A 15,926-nucleotide genomic window follows, 5' to 3' on the forward strand; every position below is an offset into this window, starting at 1 on the left:
TTGAAGAGAAATATATATTTTCATTATAATATTTATATTATTTTATTGATGTAAGCATTAGTCAAACAATCTATTTCCTACATTTAGCATCTTTAAAAATTACTCAATAATGATGAGAGCTTTTGTAAGTAAAATTAAACTTATAGAAAAGCAAAGTGATTTTTCAAATTATGATAAAATAATATAGTAAATTGAATTTGTCTTTAAATGAGTAGAATATAATGAAGTAAATTGTATTTGTGGTATAAATTATCTTTGTGTAATTTGTAAGTTACTTTTCTTCACTTTGTTTGATGATTAGATATATCAATATTTAGTCATCCAACCACATATATTTGTGTTTAGTTGGTCAAATGTGGAAGTATTTTATATTTTCAGCCTAAGATTATATAATTTGTCAATGTCTCTATAGATGAAAGCATTACAAAAAAGTGGTAGGGAAAAAAATGTAAAATGGCATTGTATACAAATTTTACCATTTCATTTTGTCCCCACCTTGATACACATGTTAATGGTAAGATGATCTTATACATTTTGAGCTATGTAACATTAAAAAAATGCATGAAAATTAAATATCTCAAATGCTTCAAAGATATCAACATGAACCCCATATAAAACACTGTACTTGTAAGGATAAGATCACCCATGTTTACCTTGTATATATTTACTATATATAAGGTGATTCTCTATAAGCTCTTATAATCATATGTATTTATAAGATAAATTGAACTATCAAAAGATAGAAATAGTACCTTAATATAAACTAATTATGTAGTCATGCATCAAGCATCTTAATCACACAATTATATAGCCATACAATAATGAGTAAAAAAATACAATCTTGAAATAATGTCACCCCCACATAGGAAAAAAAGTATGTTGGTGTGACTCTTTGTGGCCAAGATATGTATGCAAAGTGTAATGATATAGTGGGTTGATAATTTAAAGCTCTTAGTAGAATACTCACAAGTATACTTAAAAGGAGAGTACTTAGTACAGTACCTCTAAACGGTAAAAATTTAGAAGAGAACTTAGCACAATAATTCCACATGTAATAAAAAGGGGAATAGGGGGAAGAGGGGGTGTTTATCTCAATGATCTCAATTAAAAAAAAAGAAACTATTTTTTTTCTAGCTTTCCATAGTCCATGATTGATTACTAGTAGCACAATTTCGTCTCCTGAAGAGTTTTAATTAAACTTTTTATATTTCCATAGTCGATGATTGATTTCTAGTAGCGCAATTCCCTTCCATGTAGAGTGTCAATTAACCTTGTTAGATTTCCATAGTCCATGATTTTCTTTTAATAGCACGATTCCATCCCATCAAGGGTGTCAATTAGGTCTATTAGATTTTCACAGTCCATGATTGATTGCTAGTAGCACAATTTACTCCCATGAAGGGTGTCTTATAGTTATTATTGATTTCCACAGTCCATGATTGATTTCTAGTAGCACAATTTCCTCCCATAAAGGGTGTCAATTTTATTTAGGTATTTGATTTAGCAGATAAGAACAGGGGATCTTACATCAACTGACTTAATTCTACAGTCCGTCCATTCTATTGCTCTTATTCTGGGTATCAGGTAAAGAAACTAAATGTGGCATGCATTACTTTCAGATTATATTGCAGTAAAATGTCAAGGTTGAATTGATTTTATGGGGTATTGTCTTAGGATGAACTGTTATGGGGAGCTGCATGGCTGCATAAGGCAATAAAAAATGACGAATATTTGAACTACATTCAAGCAAACCACCATAGTTTAGGAGCCGATGAATCAGACAATATATTTGGGTGGTTCAAAAAAAATGTTCGAGCTGGAGTGCTTTTATCAAAGGTATAATTGCTTGAAGTGTGGATATTGATAAATTTCAGTTTTTTCATTGTGGTTACTGATAAAATTCACTTTTAAAAATTTTTCTTATCTTCTTATTGATTCAGTTTTTTTTGTCTTACACTATTGAAGATGAAGCTTACGAGTGGACGTTTTACTATAAAATACTTTGGATTGATTACAATTAGGTATGCTTTGTACTGTGCAGGAATTTCTAGTAGATAAAGTGTAGTCTCTTCAAGGCTTCAAAAGTCTTGGTGACAACTATGTTTGTTCAATCCTTCTTGGATGTAAATACACACCAAGTTGGTGAAAAATTACTTTATCTGAATCCATGCTACTCTTCTGATTGGAACCTAAAAACCTAACACTGGTGTGCATGTTTGAACAGGATGACTTCTCTACTTATTACCTGAAGTTAAACTGCAGTATGTTACATCTTCATCCCTCATACTATTGACCTATACAAAATACCTCAACGCCACCAAACAAATAGTGTCTTGTGGGGGGGGGTAACAGTGGCTCCTCGCAAGATTAGAGCAATAGAAAGCACTAGGTATGTAGAATAGTCACTGAAAAAGAATAACAAAGTGTATCATGGTGGAAATAATAGTTAAAAGTCATTTATTAACTCTTTTTAACCCTGTTTCTAAACATTTAAGTAAGTGTCAGTGCCCATGCTTTTTAGCATACATTAATCCAGGTATTATTCTCATGAGGAATTTTATGTTTTGGCAGGTGAACTATATACGGAGTTCCAATCCTCTAGAGATTTCATACATGGTTGGACATGGTTCCAAGTACCCATAACGAATTCACCACAGAGGCTCGTGTCTATCTTCAGTTGCCAAACACCCACATGCCATTGGGTGCTTTGCGGGCTTCCAATTCTTGAACAACAATGCCCCCAATCCAAACCTTTTGGTCGGAGCAGTTGTGGGTGGCCGAGATGCTAATGATCACTTTCCAGATGACAAACATCAATGCTCCATAAGTTGGATCTTTGTCTTACATGGCCCATTCTACTTGCTCTTAGACAGATTGATTACTCTCTATGAATAATATGATATATAGACTCTCAAAAATGTAATAAATGTAAGCTTAGCCTATTGTAAGGATGGCCCAAAGTTGGAGCCTTAGTCCTTCATATGCTTGTTCTATGTTTTTTTGGTGGGCGAATAAATTAATGGTTTTGAACCATGATAAAGATTTTTGAGATTACTGTTGGTTCTGGGGAGTGATATTTGGCCTCGTATGCTTTTTAATATGGGTTTATTGTTGGCATTAATTTCTCCTGTCCACCTACGTAGAGGCTCCATACTATCAAACAGAGCATTTAATTATAGAAGTTTCTATATCTTCCAGCATTTAAATAAAAAACATCCTGCATCGATCTCAAGTCAATAGTCGTAACATGTTCTTTGAATATGTATAACTATAAATAGTTCCAAGACCTCTATAAATAAGAGGCATTTGTATATGTTCGGTACTCCATGTTGAGTCCAGCTCTGCAGAGCTGTAAGGAGATGCGCAATCTAGCTGTATGTAATGGTGTTTAGGAGATGAATGAGCTAAAGCTCTCTCGGAAGTTTGTGAAATGTATTATGTTAATCTGGTCAATATAAAAAAGTGTGTTTATTTTTCATGTTATTTCTTCTTCCATTCCAATCCTTCATACTGTCAACCTAAGCAATTAATGTAGAAGTTTCCATATCTACCCAACATTTAAATCAGAAACATCCTGCATCGACCTCAAATAAGTAGTCTCAACATGTGCTTTGAATATGTAGAACTGTAAATAGTTCCAAGACCTTTATAAATAAGAGGCATTTGTATATGTTCAGTACTCCAAGTTGAGTCCAGCTCTGTAGAGTTGTAAGGGGCTAACAATTCAACTGTATATAATGGTCTTTGGAGATGAATGAACTGAAGGTCAGTTAATAGCTATAATGATTTTGTTGAATAAAAATTGTGTATATGTGGTTCAATTTGTAAATTTGTGTCTGCCCTGTTTCCTCTCGCATCCTTCAAATTGGTATCAGAGCCGATGGTTAATGCCCCTAGAGATTTTGTAGAACCAGAAAGAATTCGGAGAAGTGTTTTGCCCTTGCTAAAGAACTGAAGCCATCATTGGAGTGTTTATATTTGAAGGCATTAAGCAAGTTCTTCTCTAAAATTGCTGTAGCAGTTGAACAAAGTCTTTTCTCAGTTGTCAAGGAATGGTGATTTGTAAATCACAAAAGCCAAAGCTGTTTGCAGAAGTTATGAACCCACAGCCAGAGTCACCATGTTGTTGTTTGACTAAAGGAGAGCTCCAAACATTGAAGAGGTACCATATGCTCATGGGCGTTTGCTGCTGAGATTCATTACATTGGATTGTAGGGAGGAGATTCGTCTGGCCCAGCCTTCTGTGACCTCCTCCATCAGAGGTCAAGTCTCAAAGCTTAGTAGATTTGTAGTATGTCCCACAACTCAAGGAGATTTTGGAGTCTTTGATACAAGAAGAAGTGTTGAACAAAGCCTCGCTGCAGAGAGGTCAAAGAAAATCGAAGGCATAGTTATATTGAAGGAGAGTCCATAGCTCTCTATGGAAGATCGTAGGCTATTATATGAAGGAAGCAGTAGAAGACGCTAAAGAAGGAAAGCCGATTGCCGGTTGTATTAAAATTCGTTACCGCTGAAAGATCACCAAAATATCTTTGGGTTTGAAGGAGTTTCAGACTTTGAAAAGTCATTGATTCAAAGAGGAAATCACCAGTCAAAGGAAGGAGAGATTTCTGGGATGCAGATCTATAGAAAAATATGTCATTCTAGAAAATCTAATGTTGAGGGAGTCGCTAATTTAAACCGATGCATAAAAAGGTTAGGCCATGAAAAGGATATGAAATAGAAGATCTTGGGTGTCAAGACTGAGTTGAAAAGAGAAGAGCAGAACGTTGGACATTCGCTACAAAAAAATAAAGAGTAGATTATTGCAAAAAGAGGAGTTGAGGTTCCTCATGAGGCCACTGTAGTTGGCCAATACAGGCTAAAGGAAAGAGAAGAATTGTTCTCCATATTATTGACATGTAAATGGGTAGATAATGAAATTATATTTTTGGGAAAATATTTGAATGATTTTGAATGGTTATTGTACTTCAATTTTTGTAAGAAGTGCACCATTGGTTGTAAGTGACACTTCAGTATTGTTACAAATATTGATTAATCTATGTATCTGAAAATGATTCCTATAGAACTAGCGAGCACAATGGCTGGTTATCCATGTCTCGGTAAATGGATTGATTTTCATATGGACTCAATAACTAATAGAGGTACAAAAGGAGAAAGCCGCAGTGATGAGAAAAATGTGTGTGCATTACAAGTTAGTTTCCCCATCTTGTAAGGTTCATGGTAAGCCGAAAACCACTTGTATGTGAAGTTTGTGGTCATCCAAAACCACTTGTATGCAAGGTTTGTGGTAAGCCAAAACCACTTGATTACAAATGTTTGTGGTCATTAGAAACCATGAATGTGTGAAGTTTCTGGTCAGTAGAAACCACTTGCAAAGTCTATTGGTTAGAGGTAAGCCATAAAAAACCCAAGGTGATTTTGATGAGGTAAAGTCAGAAGATTGAAGCACCACACTAAAGCCCAGTTAAGCACAACTTCTATAAGCATTGCAAATGGGTACCTAGTAAAGCTTTAAGTTGGAACCCATCTTGTCTAGATTACGAAGGGATATTCAATTAATTAGTATATGTGGTCAAAATTAAGGGGTAATTTTTTGGCACTAATTTTGTTAGAATATTTAATCTTTACTTGGCTTAGGTTTATTTGTATTTAGTTTAGGATATTCCTTTGGAATTCCTACATGTAATTTGTCCTCTAGTACATGTGTGAGGACAAGTCATTTCTTTTATTTTCCTTTATTAAGGAATATTAGATTTCCTTCATAAGAGGATGTGGACACATGGCACACACATTTTATGAATGGTGGCATTCATAGATTTGGGAGTTACTTTTTAACTCCTCTCCTCATCTCTATTTAAGAGATGTCTCCTCTCTCATTTCTTCTTAGTGACAATATTGTAAAGAGCTTCTCTCTCTCTCTCTCTCTCTCTCTCTCTCTCTCTCTCTCATTTTAGGCATTGCCTCATTCATAATATCGCAAGGGATTTTTCTTTGCTTTTCCCCTTTCAAAAGTTCGTGTTCCTCCTTCTTCACATTTGGGTGATTACTCCAAGGTTTTCTACATTTCTCTTGGTAACATTTGCTTCATCAATAAACTTACTTGGATTTTGTTTTTCTTTCCTTGCTCTTGTATTTTCTTTCATGGTATCAGAGCAGGTTCTAATCCTTGTTTCAAGTTGAGATTGATGAAGGCTACCATTCTGTGGAGTTCACCTTCTTGCAGGCATTCTTGAGAGGAGAAGAAGTTCTTTCTCTAATATTTTCTATTGTGCAGGTTTTGGTTTCAGTTTTAATTTTTTTTTCAAACTTATTAACAAGTTTGCCTGCAGGTTTAATCTTCTTAGATTCTAGTTTTTTTTTTAAAAGCTTTGGAAGGCTTACTGCCAAAGACTTCTTTCTAGTTTGAGTTATGGTTTTGGAAGGCTTGCCACCAAAACTTTAACATCATAAAGTTGTATCACTATTTTGTTTACAGGTCTTTTAAAAAAAAATCTCAATAAGTTCTATGATATTATTGTTTTGCTAAGTTCTCATAATTTGTTTCTTCGACGGGAAAGATTTAAGTTTTTAATAGTTGTTCTTATTAGAATAACCATCATCTTTAGCTTTGATATCTGTGTATTCTTATATCTTTATTATATTTTGCTTCTTCTGTTTATATTGCAGATCTAATATGTAACTTTCTCTCCTTAGTAACTTCAACCTCTGTGTTGATAGCACCTCAACCCCTGCTCAAATTTGTATCTGCCCTTTGCTCAAATTTGTATCTTCCCTTTGTATCATGTAACGCCTTCACTCCAAGTCCAACGTTTCTATTCTTTCTTCTACAAGCAACCACTACTCATATAACTGCGCCAAGTTACATTACACGGAGTCAAATTTTCTAACATTTTCTGCAGGGTATCATATTCTTATTTCATTACGTTTATTCTTATTCTAACATTCACCAGCCACGTTTTGTTTGTCTTCTGCTACATTCTGGTCTAATTTGGTTGTTGTGACTTGGTTCAAGGCATTTCTTATTCTCTTTGTTTTCACACTGCTTTCTCTCATATACGTTTCTATATTCATTAACGGTTTCCTTGCAGAGATTCTTCTAATTTATACGTTTCCTGCTCTATATAATAGTTTATGCATGTTTCATGCAGGCTTTACTCATTCAAATTAGACTAAAACGTAAAAGTTTAGCTTTTTAATTTATAAAGTTTTAAAACGTTTCTTTATAAACTTTTTTAAATAGGTTATATAAAGTATAAAAAAAGTTTAAAGTTTTCTAGTATATAAATCATTTAGAATGTTTATAAAAAAAATTTAAATAAAGTTTTAATATATATAAAAATATATGAAAAGTTTTCAAAAGTTTATATTTTTTGAAGTGTTAATATATATTTTATTAAAAAATTTTAATATTAAATTGTTTTATTATTAATATTTAAAGTTTTTTAATATATAGTTTGTTTAAATAAAATTAAAGTTGATTTTCAAATAATTAAAACTTATTACTAAGGATTTTAAAACAATATTTTTTCATAAATATTTTTTTTTAAAAGCAAATTTGGTTATTTTAATCAAGGAAGTTATTTTTCATTTTTAATCAAAGGGGTTTTTTTTTACTAACCGTTATTTTGCTATCATGTCTACATTAATTCCAAAAATTAAATTAAATAGCACTAACTATCATTCATGGAAAACTCATGTTTCCTTTATTTTTCATTTCAAGCACCTTTTGGATATTGCTACTGATAAAACCTCTGAGCCTGCTTCAACTACTCCTCAAGCCGACCAAGATAGATGGAAGGCTCAAAATGATGAAGAACTTGGTTTAATTGGTATTTCAATGGTTCCCGATTTGTATGTTCTAATTGGAAATTGTACAAAAGCGTATGAAGCTTAGGAAATTTTAAAAACAACTTATGATAACTCAAATGAATCTCGAAAAATTCAGCTTCAAGATCAACTTGAAGATCTCAGGTATACATATTTTAAAACCATGGATGAATTCTTATTAAATTTTGATTCTATTAATAGTCAAGTAACTAGTTTAGGAGTTACTCTAGCTGATTTACGTTTAATTCATCTTATTCTTAAAAAATGTCTTCCTCGTCAATTTCAACAATTTATTATGAATATTCATGCTCAACTTGCTATTCCTAGTTTAGCTACTCAATTAACTTATGATATTTTTCGTAATTCACTACGTCAAGAGGAAGCTAAATTAATTCAATTTGGTACTCTTAAAAGTAATGAACATGCTTTTATGTCTAAAAATCATAATAATAATAATAATTTTAGATCCAATAATAATAATCATAATCATAATAATAATCACAAGTCTTCTAATTATCAATCTCATTCTAAATCCTATCATAACAATTCTCATAATAATAATCATAATAATTCCAACAATAATCAAAGGAATACTTCTCAAACAAGACCCCATTGCACATATTGTGGGAAAGATGGACATATTATTGATAATTGTTTTAAGAAGCAAAATGGTAAAAAGCCCATGAACCAAAATAATCAAAATAATCAACAACATAAACCTCATTATAAGAAAGGTAATAATAATGGTAATTCATCTCGTCATGCATTTACATGTACTTATAATGTATCTCAACCACTTGAGTGGATTATTGATTCTAGTGCATCTCAGCATGTTACTTCTCATTAAAAATGTTTTGAATATTTGTATCCTGATACTTCTAATATTCCTATTCAATTAGCTAATAATCATAGTTACAAAGTTGAATATATTGGTGATGTGAATGTTCGTAATGGGAAATTGCATGATGTTCTTTATGTTCCTGAATTAAAAATCAAATTTGATTTCAGTTCCTAAACTTTTTCAAGATTATAAAATTAACTTTTATAGGGTCATGTGTTCTATCACTGATCCAAAAACTAATCATGTTATTGCTACTGCTAAAATGGATAGTGATAACTTATTCAAGTTCTATGAATTTTCTCCTACAAAACATTCCTTGCTTACTACTAGTGATTTTACTATATGGCATGAAAGACTTGACCATCTCAGTTCCGAGTATATTTCATTGATGCAAAAAGAAAATATGGTTGATGGATTGCCTAGTATTGTTCCTTCTCAAATTGTTTGCAATGGTTGCATGAGTGGTAAGATACATAGGGAACCCTTTCCTAATGGTCAATCTTGGAGGGCATATACTAAATTGCATCTAGTTCATAGTGATCTTTTGGGTCCCATGGAGAATCCCTCCATCCAAGATTCAAGGTATGCTCTTACCTTTGTTGATTATTTTTCAAGGAGAACATGGATATATTTCCTTCATAGTAAGGATCAAGTGCTTGATGTGTTTATTGAATTTTATATGTTTGTAGAAAGGCAATCTAGTTCTAAAATTAAGATTCTTCATACTGACAATGGAACACAATATGTCAATAATGCATTTAATTCTTATTTGAAATCTTTTGGAATTAAACATGAGCTTACCATTCCTTATACACCAAAACAAAATGGTGTCGCGGAATAGAAGCATAGGACCATTGTGGAAATTACAAGATGTTTATTGCATGCAAAAAATATGGATTACAAGTTTTGGGCTGAAGCTATGGCTTGTGCAACTCATTTAATTAATAGAACACCTACTAAAGCCTTAAAGGATAAAACTCCTGAAGAAGCTTGGTCAAGTAGAAAGCCCAAATTGCAGAATTTAAGTATTTGTGGTTCCACGGCTTATGTTCACAAACCTAAGGAGAAAAGAAAAAAATTAGATGCTAAATCTTCTCCTTTTATTTTTGTTGGTTATGATAAAAATACTAAAGGTTATAGAGTTTAGAATCCTATTACTAACAAGGTAAAAGTTGCAAGAGATATTTGTATTGTAGAAAAAGGCATTCATGATTTTTCTAAAGTGGAGGATGATGAACTTGCTCAAAGCAAAGTTGTGCTTGTGGAGGACCAACCTCCTTCTCTTAACCCTACTCCTAATGCATCTTTTTCTACTCCTTCTAGTGATAGTGATGATGATGGTAATAACTCGACTCCTCATGACTCTTTTTCTAGTGATGAATCCATTACTTCTAAAAGAAGACCTAAATGGTTTAAATCTTTAATTCAAGATAGTGATGAATACTTAGCTAGAATGGATAGAATTCAAGCTAGAAGAGTTAATTATTGTAATTATGCTTTAATGACTACTATTATGAATTTTAATGATCCTAAAATATTTGATCAAGCTAAAAATCAATCACATTGGAAAAAAGCAATGAAGGAAGAATATGATACTTTAATTTCTAACCAATCTTTGGATTTAGTTCCCTTGCCTCATGGTAAAAATACTTTTTCTTGCAAATGGCTTTATAAAACTAAATTGAATGCTAATAATCAAGTTAGTAAATTTAAAGCTAGATTAGTTGCTAGAGGTTTTTCTCAAATTGAAGGCTTAGATTATACCAAAACTTTTTCTCATGTTGCTAAAATGGCTATAATTAAACTTGTGCTTGCTTTAGCTTCTAGAATGAATTATCCTATTCAGCAAATGGATGTTAAAAGTGATTTTCTTAATGGTGATTTACATGAGAAAATATATATGTCTCAACCTCCTGATTTTATTAAAGAAGGTAATGCACACTTAGTTTGTAAATTAAAGAAATCAATTTATGGATTAAAGCAATCTCCTCGGGAGTGGTATTCAAAGATTAATGCATTCTTTCTTTCTCAAGGCTTTATTAGAAGTAAAAATGATCCTAACTTGTATATTAAACATAGTGAAGATGATATTATCATTATTATCTTGTATGTAGATGATTTGATTCTTACTTCAAGTTCCAATACTTTGATTTCTGATATTAAGTTTCAACTTAATCAAAAATTTCAAATGACTAATTTAGGTCTTTTACATTATTTCTTAGGAATGCAAATTTGGCAAACCTCTAAAGGAATTTTCTTATCTCAAAGTAAATATGGTCAAGATCTCATATATAATTTTAACATGAATGATGCTCACTATGTTTCAATTCCTATTGAATTAGGCACTAATTTAATGCTTGATATGCAAACTCCTCTTGTTGATCCTACTTTGTATAGACAATTAGTTGGAAGTTTGAATTATTTAACTCTTATTAGGCTGGATATTGCTTATAGTGTTGGTTTGGTTTCAAGATTCATGTCTAAACCTCAAAAAACACACTTTAAAGTTGCTAAAATAATTTTAAGATATATTAAAGGAACTATTGATGTAGGTTTGTTTTATGATGCCAATTCTGGTTTTACTTTAAATGGTTTTACTCATTCTAATCTAGGTGGAGATCCCAATGATGGGAAATCTACTTGTGGTTATTGTTTTTTTGTTGGTTCAAGAGCAATTCCTTGGAATAGTAAAAAGCAACAATCTACCTCTCTTGGATCCACTGAAGCTAAGTACAAAGGATGCACTAATGCTTCCAAAGAAGCCTTGTGGCTTAGAAGACTACTTGAAGATTTGGGTCTACCTGAACACGAACCAACTCCATTGTATTGTGACAACCAAAGTGCCATTGTCTTGGCTAAAAGTCCAGTTTTCTATGCAAGGACAAAACACATTGCTCTCCAACACCACTTTATTAGAGAACAAATTGAAGAAAAAAAAGTTTCACTCTTCTATTGCAAGGGGGAAGACCAAGTTGCAGATATTTTGACCAAGCCACTTTGTAAATAAAAGTTCCAGTTTCTTTGTAAAAATCTTGGATTGTAACCCATTGAAGGGTTTGATGTAAACTCCCCAAGTAAAGCTTAAGGGTGGGGGGTGTTAGAATATTTAATATTTACTTGGCTTAGGTTTATGGTGATGTTGTTAACAAAATACGTTTCCTATGTTAATCACCTTAAGGCTTTTGTAGATCCTAAACCTAAAGATCCTAACCCTTCTCCCTCTCCTAGGGTATCTTATGTGGATGAGATAAGACCTAATGGTTTAACCAAAATTCTCTTTAAATAAGTGCAAGTATTGGAAGGTAACAAGGATGCATCTTCTTCTACACATAGGGGAGAGGGACTAGTAGTCGTTAGGGCTAACTTCATCAACATGTAGCCATCACATGGAATATCGTAAGACCTCCATTTTTTTTAGAAATGTAAAATGGACACTTACCTATCTACAACTAAAGTTTTAAGGCGTGACTCATCATGCAACTTATCAAAATAACATGTCTACTACGAAGTGTCCAAAAAATGACTTTTTAAAGATTGGACCAAAACTTAATCTAAAAATGTCTAGTAATTGAAATAATACATATCATTTCTTGTTAGTAAAATATCATATTTTTATTTAGAGCATAAGTTATATGAAACATAAATGGACCAAATACATATTAGTAACCATAAATAATTGTTATATCTAACTTGGAAATCCAACATAAATGAATTAATAGTTGAAAAAAATAAAATTGTTATATAAAAAACACATTATTATATAAAATACAACTTATATCTAACACAAATTGACCAATAGTTGAACACTAAAACTTTTGAAAATATTTCTCATTTCATGGAAAAATACAAGGTTTTTTTTGTGCTCACCTTTTATATTTGTGATAGGACAAATTATGAATATGAAATACTCCAATGAATATACATTGCTACCCCAATAGTTGTACACATTGGAATTCTATTTTTTCACTATGACAACAATACTTGCTTAAGAAAGTATCTTATTTTTTATGTGACACAATTATAGTGGATAGTTATGATATTTTATTTCAAACAAAAAACTATTTATTTCACTTGTTAATGAATGTATATTTGTACTTTTTATATAGCATTTACAAGTTTTTATGTCTTCAAGTATAGGTCTATTTTTACCAACATTTGGTTATTTTTTTATTTACACGTGGACTATTTATTTATAATATATAGTATAAATTTGTGGTAAGATTGGATATTATGTGCACAATTTCTATAATGACTATTGGACCCCATTCAACTACTGGTCACTCTCCCCTACCCTTGAGCAAGGGGGGAAAAACCAAAACATTAACATTCTTACATCTTTAGCTCCTCCTTATTCTCCTAAGACCTATCTTCAACATAAAAGTATATGTAGGGAGGATGATGTCATGCATTTTATTCATGATATTTCCCCTCGCATATAAATAACTAAAAATGAGCTTCTAGATAATGAAGATGTTCATCCCCAATCCCCCACAAAGGATAAGCTTGATAAAAGAAAGGAGATTGTCATTTCACATGATACTCATTCATCTACAAATCCTTTTATCCCCCCTTATACATCATATTTCCAAGAAATTCATGATCATGTTCCTCCATCTAGTCAATTGTAACATTCTTATAGTCATGGAATTCATATAATCACAAAACAAGGTTTTAAAGGACAAGGAATTGGGAAATTTGAGCAAGGAATTCATGTCCCTATAAATCTTCCTAGAAAAACTACTACAAAAGGCCTAGGAAATGATGCTCCTCTTTCTATGGATAAACTCCTTGTGCTCTAAAATTTTAAAAATTATCTTAAAAAACAACAAATCAAAAGAGCCCACAAGAATGCTTCTTCTTCAAAATGACCATTTTGTTCATTTCATCAAACCCATGACCATAATGCTGATGATTGCCCTGATTTTCAAAAATCTATTCAAGATGGCATAAGCAATGGTAAAATTAGAATTGTGGATGATAAACCTCCTTCTTCTACTTTATGTCAAGGCGATATCTATCACCCTAAAAGACTAGCTGCAAGAATCTTTTGGAGATTGAAGTATGATAAGAATATTTTCTTTCATCCTTAAAATAAAAAATAAAAATCTTACGCCAGTGAGAGGTATTGAATATTTCATTTTTCATCATTGAGATTTACATTCTCTTGGGAAATGTTATGCATTTAAGAAATTTGTTCAAAAGTAATATGACCTTGCACGGATTTCTCTTACAGTAGATCTTGTTATTTTCCTTGACATCAAAATAGTGCCTTAGCACTTATTTTCTCTTCATGCTACTCCTCACCCTTATCACATAAATAGTCAACTTAGTTGGGGGCCCTTTATCATTTTTGGTGGTGTTGTTTCAACTTTACATACTTTGGGGCAGCAACATGAAATTCATTTCTCTTTATATTCATCTCTATCTTGGTGCATTATACATCATTATATCTCTTTTCTAGCATAATAATCATTCCTATGTGAGCATATAATTTTTCTTGGGTTTTTATCTTTGCTAAAGAGTAGTTTCTTTAATGGGTAGTTCTCTTTTTCTCTTTCCTTCATTCTCTTGGAAACTTACCTCTTCTATGTTCTCAATTATTAGCAAATAGGATATGCCCCTTGGCATGGAATGATCTCTTGAGAAGTATTTATCTCTTCCTTGCAAGGATTTGTTCCACTAGGAAGGTATATCATTTGCCAATATTCACCACTAGAAGATGTGTAATGTTTCTCTTTGTCTTTCTCACTTGGGGGCCAAGGATTTTTCCAGCTTTTTCTCATGTATCACTATTTCATTTAGGGGCTGCATTTTTATATGTAATTATAATTTCTTACAATGGTATGTTTTTATGATTAATCTCCCTTGGGGAATATGTGATTCTTTTTCTCTCTTCCTTTCAAAAATTACCACTTATTGATACATGTATTTTACATATACTAATATCTTTCCTCCCATGCATTCATGAAAGTATATTGTGCATTTTCTTTTGATTAATCTCTCTCTAGAAGATTGTGTAATCTGTTCTCATTTTCCCTACACCTGGGGGGAAATGATCTCTCTCTCCCTCTCTCTTTCTCTAAGGATCCACTATTTCCTATGTTGTGGATAGTGTGAGTTTTATTACTTGATGTCATTCCTTGTGTGGAATTGTTTTTGTTCACTCAAGGGTTCTCTCTTATACAAGAGGTGTAATTCCTTGACTACAACCTCTTTCACACTTGGTAATATACATCTATAATGAATTCAGCCATCCCCATTGGGTTAAAAGTGAGTCATCCTTTATCAAGAATCCCTTTCACCTAGCGATAGGAGGAAGGATTGAATTCTTGTTCTCTTCTGCATTTCATTCTAGAAGATGTTCATATTTGTCTAAGACAACTCCTCTTGGAGGTAGATGTATTTTGAGAAAACATCTCTTCTCGTCCAAGGATCTCCTTTACACTTACAACAAGATATCTCTTTTTCAACTATCTTATCCATTCTTGAAGAGTATTCCCTCTCTTGCCTGGATTTATGACATTGTTGCATAATGGATATCTTCTTTGTGATGAAGTTCAGTATCCTTTTTCTACTTTCCTTAAGATATCAACATTAAGCTATGTTGACATCTTAAGGGGTGGCACCCACACCACTCATTTCTACTATACTTCTCTCATGCACTATACAATGGTTCATTCTTGAAACTAGAGCACAGACTCTATGAGAGAGATTTCATCACTTTTTCCTTGTATAGTGGGTCATTCTCGGAACCAGAGAATAGAATCTTACAGTGAGATATCATCACTTTTTTCTTGTACAGTAGGTCATCCTCAAAACTAGAGCACAAACTCTTACAGTGAGGTGACACTGCTTTTTTTGTTGTATAGTGGGCTATTCTCGGAACTAGAGCACAAACTCATAGAGTGAGATGATGCCACTTTTCTCTTATGTAAGGCGATTCCTCTTAGAACTAGAGCATAGACTCTTAGAGTGAAATATCACACCTTTTTGACACTTGTATTATATATTCTATACACCTTGTAGCATACTCAGGTATAGAATCCTATGAGGCTCTTTGAACCTCACTTGCACACATGTACATGAGGTTGGGTGGAACTAACGGTGTTCTACCTCTCCTCCCTTACATGGATCACTTAGACAGACTCTAGGGGATAGATTTCCATGTCTTTCTCTCCATGGTTCACCTAGTTTTAGGGGTGAGATGTCCATGGTTTCTCTCTTGTTCACCTTTCTTCTCATGGATAACAAAAGT

At 32.5% G+C, this 15,926-nt stretch overlaps 1 pseudogene; it reads left to right on the forward strand.

Annotated features, from left to right (window-relative positions):
* The window catches only part of LOC131076884 (endoglucanase 17-like), a 43,356-nt pseudogene extending 40,487 nt beyond the window's left edge, over window positions 1–2,869 (forward strand).
* Window positions 2,870–15,926: the final 13,057 nt, after the last annotated feature.

Source organism: Cryptomeria japonica, chromosome 10, assembly GCF_030272615.1.
Source record: "Cryptomeria japonica chromosome 10, Sugi_1.0, whole genome shotgun sequence".
NCBI classification, from domain to species: Eukaryota; Viridiplantae; Streptophyta; class Pinopsida; order Cupressales; family Cupressaceae; genus Cryptomeria; species Cryptomeria japonica.